The sequence below is a fragment of the Equus caballus genome, chromosome 19 (genome assembly GCF_041296265.1).
Source record: "Equus caballus isolate H_3958 breed thoroughbred chromosome 19, TB-T2T, whole genome shotgun sequence".
In the NCBI taxonomy this organism is placed as follows: Eukaryota; Metazoa; Chordata; class Mammalia; order Perissodactyla; family Equidae; genus Equus; species Equus caballus.
Window position 1 is genome coordinate 63630567 of NC_091702.1, and position 14153 is coordinate 63644719.

General features: G+C 40.1%; 1 protein-coding gene across 2 annotated transcripts in view; it reads right to left on the reverse strand.

Moving 5' to 3' along the window:
- The window catches only part of ZPLD1 (zona pellucida like domain containing 1), a 219663-nt gene that overhangs the window by 170911 nt on the left and 34599 nt on the right, over positions 1-14153 (reverse strand). The gene's annotated exons all lie outside the window — the stretch shown is intronic.

The following is a 14153-nucleotide window of genomic DNA, read 5'->3' on the forward strand; positions in this document are numbered from 1 at the left end:
TCATAGATAGAACCTGTGTCTTTCAGCTCTCTGTTGTAATTCACTGTTGGTATACAGGAGCCCTATTGATGTGTTGTTAAGGTGTAAGACATAATCTTACATATGGCATAATCTTATGATTAAATCTCCATTTGTTTAAACAGACCTGAATCCTTGAGTCATGACTTGCAGAACGATTAGCCTTTGTTCTCCCCTTAATGAGGCATATAATCCACAGGGAGCCCACTTGCCTCACTGCCTTCCTCCATGTCTAAGGAGGCTCTTGTAAAGCTGTTTCCCTTGAGGACAGGTCTTTGCTCTGCTGAACACTCTGGGCATCTTTTAAAATGGCTACTTTTGCCCTCGCCCACAGCACAAGGGAATTTTCTCTGACCTTCACTTGGTGAGAACTTGGTGGGTTTCTTACAGATAAATCTCATAAAAATGTGAGGATTTCCCCTAAGACTGGGTCCCCAGGAGTTTTTAACTTTTAAGCTTGTCCACATTCCCCTTCAGCAGTTTCTCAGTTACATGTGTTTCTACCCATTGCCGGCTCCAGCAGCCTGTACTCCTAGCAATCTGTGATTCTCTGTGTTTGCCCATCTCTGTAGTTTTCTAGGCGGTGGTTTCTGTCACCTCAATTCTCTGATGGGTCTAAGAAGACTTGTTGATTCAGTTGGTTCAGCTTTTTTCTTGTTATGAAGAGAAGAGTGACAATTTCTATGTATGTTGGGGAGGAAACCAGAAGTCAGGACACTCTGGGGACCATACTTTGAGAACCACTGGCTTAGTGAGGAAATTGCCACCTTCAGTCAATCACAGAATACTTGGAAGCTTTAGGTTCTACTACATAGACTCCAGTAACCCACCTTAATTACATCATTCCGTAGCATTATTTTCCTCCAGCTAACGTCCTTCATATCAAAACCAATACAGTAGTTTCAGAGCAGGGAGATAGGACCGACCTCCCATGTCTGGGAGAAGGTCTCATGACATACACAACTAAGCCTGGCGTGGCCTCCCCCTAAGCCACATCCTCAGGTGTATCTGTTCGGATGCTTTTAGCTTCAAGTGTCAAAAAGCCTGACTCAACTGGCATGAACCATAAGAACTGTTCTAACAATGAGCATTGATCAACATAAGGGGCAGTCCAGAGGCATGGCAGAATTCAGGGCAGTGGACCCAAAGGCTCAATTAGGTCATCAAAGATGCAGATTCTTTCTACTTGTCACTCTGCTAGCCACATTGTTCACTTCATCCTAAGGTCGGTTCTCCTCATGATTCCAGGAAGTTGTCAGGAGCGATAAAGGCTAAATGCTTCTCTGTCCATGTCCCCTGGAAGAGAGAGAGCACCTTTTCCAAGCTATCAAAGAAATGCTTTTTCTTCTTGACTGATTGGGACAACTTAAGTCCCATCCCAAAACCCATCCCATCCCAAAACCCATAATTGGTGCCAAAGGAAGAAATGGGTTGATTGGCTTAGGCTTAGGTTGCTGAACAATCATATCCAAGAGGGATAAGACATATGTTTGGTTTTAACTAATCAGGAACTAACAAAAGTGTTCAGTCAGTTCTGCAAACTACAAATGGAAGAAAAAGAGAGCGGATTTGGGGGGTAAATTATAATGTTCCATAAAGCAGGCAAGACTTGAAAAGACCTTTAGAGCACAGAACTTTTGACACAATTTTGACACGTGCTAACATGACTCTAAATTTGAAATTGCACAGCAATAGTGACTGCAAATTATTCCAATGACTCAGATTTAAAACTGCTGGTATAAAATATACAAAGGGCTTTGGACAAGACACCTGTAACACCCACTGAAGATACTCCTCTCTAGACATTCTCACAAGAAATGAAATCCTTTCTCTTTGCTTCAAAATCTTCAACTTCTTGACGCCACAACCACTTTTTAGCAGGGGAAATATCAGATAAACCAGCATTCCTTTCCTCTTGGACTCCTGTAGAAAGCTGTAGAGAGGGATTTTCCTTTTGTATTTCAGCAATTTTGTTATTGGGCTTCTTTTTTTTTCCTAAGCTGATCATTATGGATAGACATAAAATCTCTAAATAGATTTTCCTAGTCAGTTAACCATATTCTTGGGGGAAAACATAAGGTAGAATCATTATTAAAAAGCATTCTCAGTAATACACACATCTTTATTATGTCAGTCTTTTGCCAAAAAAAATAAGATTGATAGTAAAATCCACTTAAGTTTTTTTCTTCCCAGAATCAAGCCATCTGCCTCAAAATACACCACCAGCCTCTGTTAGATGAATTCACACATTTTAAAGCCCCGGAGTAACCATTTGAATGGAAATTGGACACTTCTTGTCATTTAGGAAGCTTTTTAAACTGGAAAGGCTTCTCGTTTGTTCAATTAAATGTGTGTGTATGCAATACACTTTATGAAATTTATCCCAAAACAGCGAGGGCTGAAATAATATTTGAAACAGATGGCACAGCTGCTGTATTTAGAGAGCTACCCATGGACATAGACGGAGGCATTGAGGAACTCTGACGTGCGAGTCAAAATATTGTACAATCAAGACTCAACCACAGCCATTAGAGATGGGAAAATCTTCATGATGTCAATCCCCTCCCTAATGGAGGTTTGTGGAAAGTGCTAAGATTTAGTCACGTGGAATTGATACCCTTCTCTGGATGAATTCTTTTCTTCTCAGTTTAGCCTTAAAATTTGAAAATGCTGGATCTGCTGTCTCAGAGTTTTCTCTCTCTTGAATACTATTTGAAGTCAGAGCTACACGCTGAAGTATCATTCCCAAGGGAATGTTAGATGGTGGCGTGTGCACAGGAGAGAAAGCAAAATAGAGTGTTAGAGCTAGAGGGGCCTGGGGAGGGACCATGGAGATTATTCCTGGATGGCCTTAGTTTTGTAAGAGAGGAACCAAGGCCAAAAATCTTAAGCGGCATCAACTCCAACCCACAGAACTGCTGTCCTCAGATTCATTCCAGTGCAACTTCCACCACAGACGCTGCTTACCAGAAAAGAAAGGTTGGGTACCTTTGAATTTTATTTTATTTTATTTCATTTCATTTCATCTTATTTCATTTTGAATGGGAGTGTCACATCACAAAAAAAGTCACTGTTTAATAAGGCATATTTAGAATGGCAAAGGAGAGAAAAAGATCAATTTTTGAAATTGCTTTGAGGTAAAAAATATTTCTCAAAATGGAAGTATATATTTTCTAATTTCCATAAACAATGTGTGTGTGTTAATAGGATACTAGGCTAAATTTTTCATTTCACATTAATCACGTAGACACAACTTGTAGCTTGTTTTAAAATACTAACTCAGTCCTACATCTTAATCCAATCAAGAAAGCAAAAGTTCTAAGGCAAAGTTCTTGCATTCAGAATTCCTGACTAGGTGAATACATCGGAGCAGACACACATGCACACATAAAAGCATACACAGTGACCAGGAGGAAAATATTTCAAGATTCGGAGCAACAATTCTTTCGAAAGCAGCAGTGTCTGGGCTGCGAAGGTTCACACATTTCCCTCTCATTGTAGTTTTGTAGACACGCACGTTGAAAGCAGATGCCATTAGTTTACTTCAGGGAGATCCCTGAGCTACTGAAAATGACACATCTCAGCAATCACATTTAGGATCCCATATCCTTCTACATTGACAAGAAATGGATAAAACTCTTACTAAGAAAAGCAGCAAATAACTAAGTTTATCCATCATCTTCTCTGCAGCAAAGCTAATGAAACAGGAATGAAACCATGTCCATCCTCAGGGTAACTTGTCCCCAATACACTGTGTTCCCGAACTTGAGTGGCGTCCTGCTGGAGAGAGCCAATTAACTTTCTAAAACACCCCTGGTTTTTCAAGGCACAGAATAAAGTCACAATCTGACAAGCTGGCCTTCCACCGCATTCTAAGACCAGATTTATACAACTGGAACAAAGGAAAAATTAAGGCATTCAGGTAACCTCAGCAGAAAGTCTGTTTAGGCCTGAGCGACCCCAACAATTGGTTCCTTTACCACCTTTGCCTCACCAATTATTCCACCATGGCTCTCATGAATACACAGTGGCCCAGTCTGTGTTTCCATGTCAATCAGAGCAGTAGTTCCTAAACTAGCAATAACTGCACGAAACCAACACGGGCGGCACCTCCAGCTGTGGGTCTCCCTAGAATAAGACTCCACTTTCGTATCATCAGGGAAAACAAAGACATTTCCCCAGTGCCCTGAAAAGCTTCAGCTTCCTTGTTTCCATTGCATAATCTTTTTGACAAGTTTCTACAAAGAATTTTAAAACAAGAAAAGCTCAAACACATTGATCTTAAAATTTCTTTTAAGTTATTGACATTTCCTTCCTCACATAATAAGTGGCGAAAATCAGTCAACAGTTAAAGAGTGTTTCTTTTTCTTTGATGTAGTCTCGTGCTTAAAAAAATAATCTCACAGAAATTCATTTCTATAAACTTCTACATGAAGATGTGTGAGTCACCCACACAAACACACATTCATTCGTTTACCCATGAACTGAGGAAGAGAGAGAAAAGGAGAATTCGACTTGGAAAACAACCAGCCCAGCAAACCTATCTAAGGCTCAATCATTTGCAGCACTTCATTTGTCCATTGGGGTGGTAGACGCTCTGCCCCCAGGCACCGTGGAGAGCTAATCTACCCACGTTCATCCCGGAAGTTCTAGCCTGACGGGCAGGGATCTCCTTGCAAGGTAAGAGCGCCCGGGTGCTCCATACCCATTTGGGGTCATCTGCAACCACATACTGCAAGAGATGATTTGGGGCGCTGAATTATACAGCATCCCTCAAGTTATCTTAAGACAAACCACACCCCCCTGAGAAGCTGTCAGAAACTGAAAGAGTGAGCTAAATAAAAGAGTTTTAACCCAAGGGACTTCATAAGAAACAAAGAATGAGGCCCTTTATTAGACTCTAAAGAAGGAAATACAAGACAGATGGGGGAGTGCCTATCCTAAACTGTTTGAGGATAGGAGGAAAAGCAAAGACTGAGAAAGGAACCCGCCTAAGGAGACGTGGTGGTCCACAAGGCCCCTGGCCTAACAAGGTAAGGCTTCTAACCAATCGACAAGCCAGGACAATCAGACAGAGGCCGCCAAAATCCACATTCTGCAGCTTCGGGCCTTTCCAGGGCTTGCGCATGCGCCCTAGCACCCAGGAGTTGACTGAAGGTGACCTCAGCGCCATTACCATAGTAAAAATTGCACCCAGGGGTGGAGAGCTAGCATGCTAATGATAGATGCAACGCATGTGGTGGCATGTTGAACAACAGCGCAAGCACAAGCACAACCCAGTCTCCACATGCCGTGACAAGGCCCCGCTCCTCAGCCTTTGCCTGATAAAAGCCCAAAATCCTGCTTGTTAATGAGCCGGTCACCTGCCCTTTTCCTTTCTGCACTGCCTCCCTTGTGCCTGTCCTGTGCACAAGCCAAGAAACTTTTACTCTTCTGCTCCTGTTTGTTGTCTCTCTTGATTTCTATCCTGGGGGACAACAGGAACCCAGTGCACCAATAACAGGACCACTATAGAGAAAAAGAATGCCATCAAAATGGGTGATAAATTCCCAAAGACCTATGAAAGTGACAGAGTGACAGCAGAAGGGCCACAGCAACAGGGATGGCCACAACCAGATGATAACAGATGTTAAGCTTCCAAACAAATATACAGGCCACCTTGCAAAATTAAAGTTGTGTTTCTTTTTCCTCTACTCTGCACTTGTAAGTTGTCTGGTTCTATTTCTTGAAAGCATGCCCAAACTTCCCCACACTGACTCAGACTTTCTCTTGCTTCTCCACATACGCAGGCTCTCCCTCTTACAGCAACCTCCCACCTGAACCAGAGCTGGACGATTATGGTAGGTGTACTCTTCTGGACAAACAAAAACACAACCACCACCAATTATTGAACAAATCTATGAACTAGGTCAGACTGCAGCTAATCAGGTCTTCTGTTTCTCAGGAAAACTGTGAGTTTGCTCCATGACTTCTTTTCAGCCTCCATTTTCTAACATGAGAAGATGCGCCCCCCTCAGAGCTAACACGGAGCCCTCCTGCCCAGAGTTCCCTACCCACTGGCCTTATTACACTCTAAATACCACGTCTCACAGGGAGCTGTTTCCCAATTCTTTCTCTGTCCCTCAATCTTAATTTTCATGTCAGGAGTTGGCATATTAAATTTAATAAGACTCAAATTTATTTGATTCTAATACTCAGTTTCATGCTGTGATTTCAAGCCAATATAAGTTACTACAGCCGAGTTATTTCATCTTAATTTCATATGTGTTTTAAATATCTTACAAAATATAAAATCACTCTGCTTTCTCCAGTTTAAACAAGAACTCCCTCCTCCACCACACACACTCACATACACAATCCTGTAAAAGTTAACAAGCGCCAACTTGAAGTGTGCTCATGAATGGAAATCTAAAGCTAACAAAAGTAAATAAAAAAAATCATATGATCAGAAAATCCATTTAAGATAATTCAATTCACAACCGGTACATTTAAATAATTTCTTAAAAACAAACATCTCATTCCATCTTTCCCATCGCTGTCACTCAATCAGACGCACCGTTGTATACAGAGGATTACATCCTGCCGTATATCTCCAATGTCTTGGCTTTTAAAATGGAAGACAATTTCTTGGCAGCAAATGGGTAAAGTTCCATATGGCTCTTGTCCATTTTTTTCATTTCTGTTGCAATTAGGATTCTTTCCCATAATAAAAACACGATGAGAGTGACAATTTTCTGAAATCATAGCTAGTATTTTAAGAAAACTTACTCTTGGTTTTCCACCACTAGGCAGCATAACTCAGGCATAAACTGTTAACCAAAGATGGCCTGAAATTTCAACTACCTTCTTAGGCAATTGGTTTTCCCTGAAATAGAGTTAAACTTTGGGAAGTCCTCATATATAAAGGCAATGCATAATAAATTTCTCCATACTTTAGAAAATAAGATAAGCTATTTCCTGTTAAAATTTGTTTAAAAATTGTTTTTAAAAGGTGTGTAAGATAAATGTGAGTTATTGAAAAGTAGAAAGTAACTTGAAAGAGACATCAGTCTTGAGAATATGAATGAGACAAATGTCATATTTAAATCTCTATTTTCAGAAAAACTTTAAAATTTCATATTATCGCCATGTGAGAAGTTTGAATATGCTTCAATGACAAAATTATTTCTAGTGCCATTTTCACATGCTCTCCATCAGCTCCTTCTTGAATCAGTCTGATTATTACTAAGCTGTCTTCATCCTCATCCTTCAATCACAGCTATTTTTCTAAGGTACCAGGGAGTTACGCTCCAGCCAAAACTCTTCTTTGTGATGTCCTTCATCCTTCTGTTCTTGATATCGCATACCTCTCCTTCTCTCCCTAAATCTCTTCAACTTTGACTGCAGAGACAGTGACTCTGCTATTTCTTGAAATGTTACAGCCACAGTCCTCTTCCAGATCCTACCCACCTTATTCTTAAATAACGTAAATTATTATGACCAATAACTTTATCATGATTATAGTAATAATGATAACAAAAAGTTCACCTTCCTCAAAATCATTTTAATACAAAACTAGAATAATCACAAACATCACATTGACAAAGTCAAGACTCGTCTCAAAACTTTATTCAGTGACATCTCAAGACAGTGGATCCTAAGTCTGAATCTTGTGTCCCAGAATTGTCCATGTGCTTGAAAGTCACCTACAAATTATTAATCTATGCTAAATAAAGACACAGATTTAAGTATCTACTTCCAGTCTAACATACGCAGACTTTATGATGGTGTTTTATTCCCAATAGACTGTCAATTACTATTGACTATTTTTGGATATGAAAAATCTAAGGAGAAAATAAATTAATTTATTACCTTATTTAGAAGGATGGTAATTGATAATGAAACACAAAGAACCCTCATACTCCAGTGAGAAGTAGTTAGAAGTTAGTAGTTAAAAGTCTGGAGTAGTTAAAAGAAGCAAATGCTAGTTAGAAGGCTGATATATAACCATCCAGTGCTACTGTACAATCTCCACAGTAGATAACACAGGAAGAGATGGCGTTAGTGTCAAGCCATGGAAGAAGAGAATATCTGTAGCATCGAATGAAAAGATGTTTAGAGCTAATTGTCTTCCTCTTCACAAGGTCCATCCCAACACAGAGGCAAACAAAGCAGCATCTTTATTTATGAGGCTTTCATCTCCTGTCAGCAGGAAGAGCCTGGAAAGCTCTCAGATGGAGATGCTAATCTAATTCCAAGGAAGCTGATGCATTTTATCAAAGTTCTATGAGGAAGATGGCTTATGAGTATGGCCAGATGGAGAGCTGCATAACTTTGCAGGGGAGAAATTCGCATGAGAATTACAATGAGAAAAGAAGAGGAACCCCTACAAAGCTCCAATTTCCAACAGCTCCTAGCATAAATTTAACCAAATTAAAAGCTTTTCACATGGGTGCAGCTGAGATAGCCAATACTATAAAGAAATATATTAGAGCACAAGCTATTTGGAAGCATTGAAGTAGTCCCAGAGCACACCAACGTGGTGCAGAGCATTTTTTTCATCACAAAGACTACACTGCCATTGCTGCTCGTTGCTGCAGACTCAGAAGAGAAAGAGCGCTTGGGTTTTCCCTCTCTGGGTTAACTTGGAGGAACTTTGCAATGATGTAAAGGCAAAATATCTACTTGGGATATGCAGCTCAGGTTGGGGACTTTTAACTCTATTGGCAAAATGGCACTGAATGAGATAGTCCACTGTAGAATAGGTTTGTCAAATCCCCGTATCCCAGGCCAATGAAAAGGGCAGCAGGTCTGAAAGTAAGAATGGTGACTTCTCATTGCTCAAAGTTGGCCAGGAGGACACCCTCAGTGAGTCGACTAGACTACTTGCCAGTAGAAGGGAAAGAAGATAGTCAAAGATCATGAAAAAGCAACCTGCCCATGACGTTTTTCTTTCCTTGGTCCTCTTTCCTTCTCCATGTATCCTCTCAAACTCACTCTCTTCCTATATTTCATCTCTAAAATTATCTTCTCTACGTATCTACCAGCAAATTTTAACAAGCCAGACTGCTATTTCCAAATGTCCACTATACAGCTCCACTGAAATGAGGCATTTACAGCCTCAGGTTTAATATGTCCAATAAACCAAACCCTGGCCACCCAAGCCAGTTCCTCCTTACTTTTCATCATCTGTTAGCAAATCTCATTCTCCCAGGCACCCATTCCCGGGCTGGAAAATCCCAACCATCTTTATCCTCTGTTTACTCCTCCCTTTCATGCTAATCCAATCAATCATCACTCCAATCACGTCTAGAACAGCACCAGAAAATAAAGCAGAAGACTGTTCCTTGTGAGAACTGGCCTAAAGAAAGAAGTCTGGGGAATGGTTGGTGAAGAAAGAGCTCCACAGAAAACAGGAGATGCTAGGAGGAAGAGCAGGAGACAGTTGGTAAGAAGAAAGGTGCAGAGAGCAAAAGTAAACTCAAAGAAATTATGTCTACTCCTCCTGGGGAAACAGGCATGTTTTCAAGATCTGTGCAGTACAAGATGCCCACAGCTGAGGCAGCAGCATCGGGTGACACAGGTAATGGATCTCATAAAGGCAGAAGCAGACCTGTCACAGGGAGCTTAGTAGAGCATCAAGAAGGATTACGACCACACCGACGAAGGTGGAAAGCGTAGGAGACTCTCCTCCCATCCAACCAAACGAGGCAGGCAGGCTCTGAAGATCAGAACTATGTGAGCTTGGGGGAAAGGGATTTACCAACTTCGTTTGCCAGTCATTGAAGTCATGTGTTTCAAGGTAGTTAAATTGCTTGTCAATGTGATTTTACGTTAAGCGTATTTGTCTTGCACATCACATATGCCCAAAGGTCCACAAGATAGGGCAGCTTGCCTATAGAGTAATAGTCCTTGAAAGAAATACTACGGAAAATGGGTGCAAAAATTCACTGGTATCTGTGCTGTATTTCATCGGGTGATGCCACCACCCCATTTAGACAGCTTCAGTGGCCTCCTAACTATTCTCCTGCCAGTTAATCTTTCTCCCCTTTCTTCCCCAGCCAATTTTTTTTAAAGTGACCTTTGACCAAGGTTCTACATTTTTTTTAAAAAGCAACATATTTTTAATATTTGCATACATTATTTTTAATATATGTTAAATAAAAATAATAGTCAAAACTTTTCACAACCTGGTTCCAACCTAAACTTCTCTATATCATTGCTTTCTGAATATTTTATAAATTTGTGATTCAATAAAAATATTCAATAGTAAAAAGAAATAGTCTAGCAATATTAATCTAATCACTCATGCCACAAGACTGATCTATCCATCATTTTCCCAAACGCAGTACGTGTTTTGATACTTGCTTGCCTTTGTTAATCACATTCCCTCTGCTTGGAATCTGTCTTCCCCATCTCCACTTCTCCAAATTCTACTCAACCTCAAAAACCCAGATCAAATGCCCCCTCCTTCTTGAAGTCTTCCTTAATCCCTCTTTTGCTCTCAGCTCTTAGAGGGTTTTGATCATGTCTACATGACATGTCCCATATTTTGCTCCAAATTGAATGGCAAAATATGAGAAGTGCCATATTCTGTGCCACAATTCTAATATACATGCATTAGACTTTTTGTTCTTACAGGTATAGTTTTCTGTTGCTGCCATAACAAATTATCATAAACTTAGTGGCTTAAAACAACTCAAATTTATTATCCAGCAGTTCTATAGATCAGAACTCTAACATGGCTCTCACTGGGCTAAAATTGAGTCAATCCTTTCTAAAATCTCTAGGGGAGAATTCATTTTCTTGCCTTTTCCAGTTCTAGAGGCCACTCACATTCCTTGACTTGTGACACCTTTCCTTCAAAGCCAGAAATATCCTATGTCTCTGACCCTTCCTCCATCATCACATGTTTTCTGAGCAGAGCCAGGGACGGTTCTCCATTTGAGGATTCATGTGGTTACTTTGGACCCACCTGGATGATTCAGGCTAATTTCTCCATCTCAAAGTCCTTAACCTTAATCAAATCTGGAAAGTCCCTTTGCCATGTAAAGTAATCTATTCACAGATTCCAGGGGATTAGGACATGGACATCTTTGGGGGCCCATGATTCTGCCCACTGTACTAAACAATGTAAGCTTCTCAAGGGTAAAACAGTATTCTGCTTCCTATTTCTTCCCCACAATATCTCACAGTGCTTTCTCCAAAGTAGGCATATATCACTAATAAATGTATCGTTATATGTATTTCAGTCTCTATTTCACTTACTTCTACTCTAATCTTTGTTATTTCCTTCCTTCTACTAACTTTGGGCTCAGTTTGTTCTTCCTTTTCTAGTTCGTTAAGGTGTAGGGTTAGACAGTTTATTTAGATCTTTCTTTTTTCTTAAGGTAGCTGTTTATCACTGTAAACTTCCCCCTTAGAACTGTTTTGTGGTAGAGCATACATTTCAGTATGTTGTATTTCCATTTTCATTTGTCTGAGGATATTTATTACCCCTTTGGTTTTTGTTTTGATCCACTGGTAGTTCAAGAATATGTTGTTTAATCCCCACATATTTGTGAATCTTCCAGTTTTCCTCCTGTGATTGATTTCTAGTTTCATAGCATGTGGTCAGAAAAGATTCATGATATGATTTCAACCTTCTTAAATTTATTAAGACTTGTTCTATGGCCTAATAGATGATCTATCCTGGAGAACGTTCCATGTGCACTTGAGAAGAATGTGTATTTTGCTTCTGTTGGATGAAATGTATATGTCTGTATATGTTTGTTAGGACCACCTGGTCTAACGTGCACTCTAAGCCAAATGTTTCCTTATAGATTTTCTCTCTGCATGATCTATCCATTGTTGAGTGGGGTATTTGAAGTCCCTACTATTGTTGTATTGCTGTCTATTTCTTCCTTCAGCTCTGTTAGTATTTGCCTTATTGAGGTGCTCTGATGTTGGTGCATTAGTATTTACAATGTTATACACTCTTAATGAATTGACCCCTTTATCATTATATAATGACCTCCTTAGGCTCTTGTTACAGTCTTTGCTTTAAAGTTGTCTTAAATAAGCATAGCTACCCCAGCTTTCCTTCAGTTCCCATTTGCATGGAATATCTTTTCCCATCCCTTCACTTTCAGTCTGTGTGTTCTAAAAGTTGAAGTGAGCCTCTTTGCAGGCAACATTTAGTTGGGTCTTGCTTTTTATCCATTTAGTCAGTCCATATATTTTGATTGGAGAATTTAGTCTGCTTATATTTAAAGTAAATATTGATAGGTTGGACTTACTATTGCCATTTTGTTTCTTGTTTTCTGGCTGTTTTGTAGTGCCTTTGTGCCTTTCTTCTTCTCTTTCTCTCTTCCTTTGTGATTTGATGATCTGTGGTAGCATGCTTTGATTCCTTTATATTTTGTGTATCTACTATAGGCTTTTGCATTGCAATTACCGTGAGGCTTACATAAAACACCTTATAGCTAAAACAGTCTATTTTAAGCTGATAACGCTTAACTTCAAATGCATACAAAAGCTCTACATTTTTACACTCCCCCTCCCACATTTTATGTTTTTGATGCCATAATTTACACATAATAATAATAATTATTATTATATTATTATTATTATTATGCCACAATAAACCCTGGTATATTGGCAATATGCAATGGGCATTTTTGCCTGCTTTCTCTGCACTGAACCCTGGGAGGACAGCCACAGTGAGTGTTTGCATGTCTCTTAACAACTGCTTCTTTGTTTGCTATAGTCCTGTGGGACTCATGAACACAAGCACTGCTGGCTTTCAGAGCTAGGTGATTTGGGAGCCTGTCTCCCAAGTGGCAGCCTTAAAAATTGGGGGATATGTGTGGTTTAACCCTTCACTCCTCAGGGAGAATTTGGCAGTTGGAAGTTCCCTCCTGACTGTGTGGTGCTGGGGGTGAGGTTTAAGGAAAGAGTATGTCTCAGCCTCTGCTACCCATTTTGATGTGAGTGTTCACTGAGTCTCCCAAAATGTAGGAGTCTTTCCACTAGTTTCTTTCTCCCCAAGGGAATTGCTCCGTATGTAGCTACGTATTCAGCATGTTGACCGGAGGAGGGAAATTCAGGAGATCCCTATGTCACCATCTTGGTTCAGAGTCTACACGTATCTCAGGTAGTTACTAACTGAATCTGACTAAAAATTAGAACTTGTAGTATTTTAGTAACGGGCAAGAAGGGCCACCATGAGAAATGTCATTTACACTAGGCAGTCTGCCAAAATATAGATAATATTTCCTTCTTTTTACGCTCTATTTAATTCAAGATGGGCAAATCTGAAGTAGTGAGTGAGAAACATGATGCAAATTCCAAAAGCATGACTGCAAGAGCCTCTTAACCAGTCTCCTCTCTGTTACCTGCTCCCTCTTTTCTCTCCAATCCATCTTCTTAAACAGAGTTCTAAGCAAATGACTTCCTTGGTAAAGACGTTAATGACTCCCTCATCCCCTAATAAATAATCCGAAAACTAGTCAGACTAAAATTACAACTTTCCAGCCTGATCCCAAATTTTGCTTTTATACATTCCAACCCACTGTTTTATGAGTTAATGATTCAATAATAAATGATTTAGGAATATGAACTTGCATGGACACTATTGCCAGCTGGAAAACCCTGGTTTTCTCAGTGATTTTGCTGATTCCCTAGTGGATTTATATTTTGATAAATTTTTCACACAATCAGGTCACTATGAATGCTTTAAAACATTTATAATGAGCTTTGTTTAAACTGAGAAAACTATAAACCGCTGGTGTGGGGATTTCCAATTAAAGATAGAAGAGTGAATGGTTTTTTGTTTACCATCCTCCCCAAAGCACACGGAAAGCAGCAAAATGTGAAGAAAGCATCATCTGGAAGGAAACTGGGAATGCACACGTCCAAACCTTAAATTAGGAAGAATCGCTGCCAAAAACAATGATGGCGCCTCCTACCGGGGGAAGCAGGCCAGAGGAGGGGCAGAGAGCAGGAGAGGGCAAAGGGCAATTGCAGTTCTACTGCTGGTGGAAGTCAGATGAGCAGTTAGAGGCATGCTGTATTCACAAGGAGGACTCAGACATTCACACCCTCCCCACAGCCCACAAGGATCCCCTTTCCCCAGAAAGAGAAGCACACAGACTAAGCGTAGACACACAAGAGGG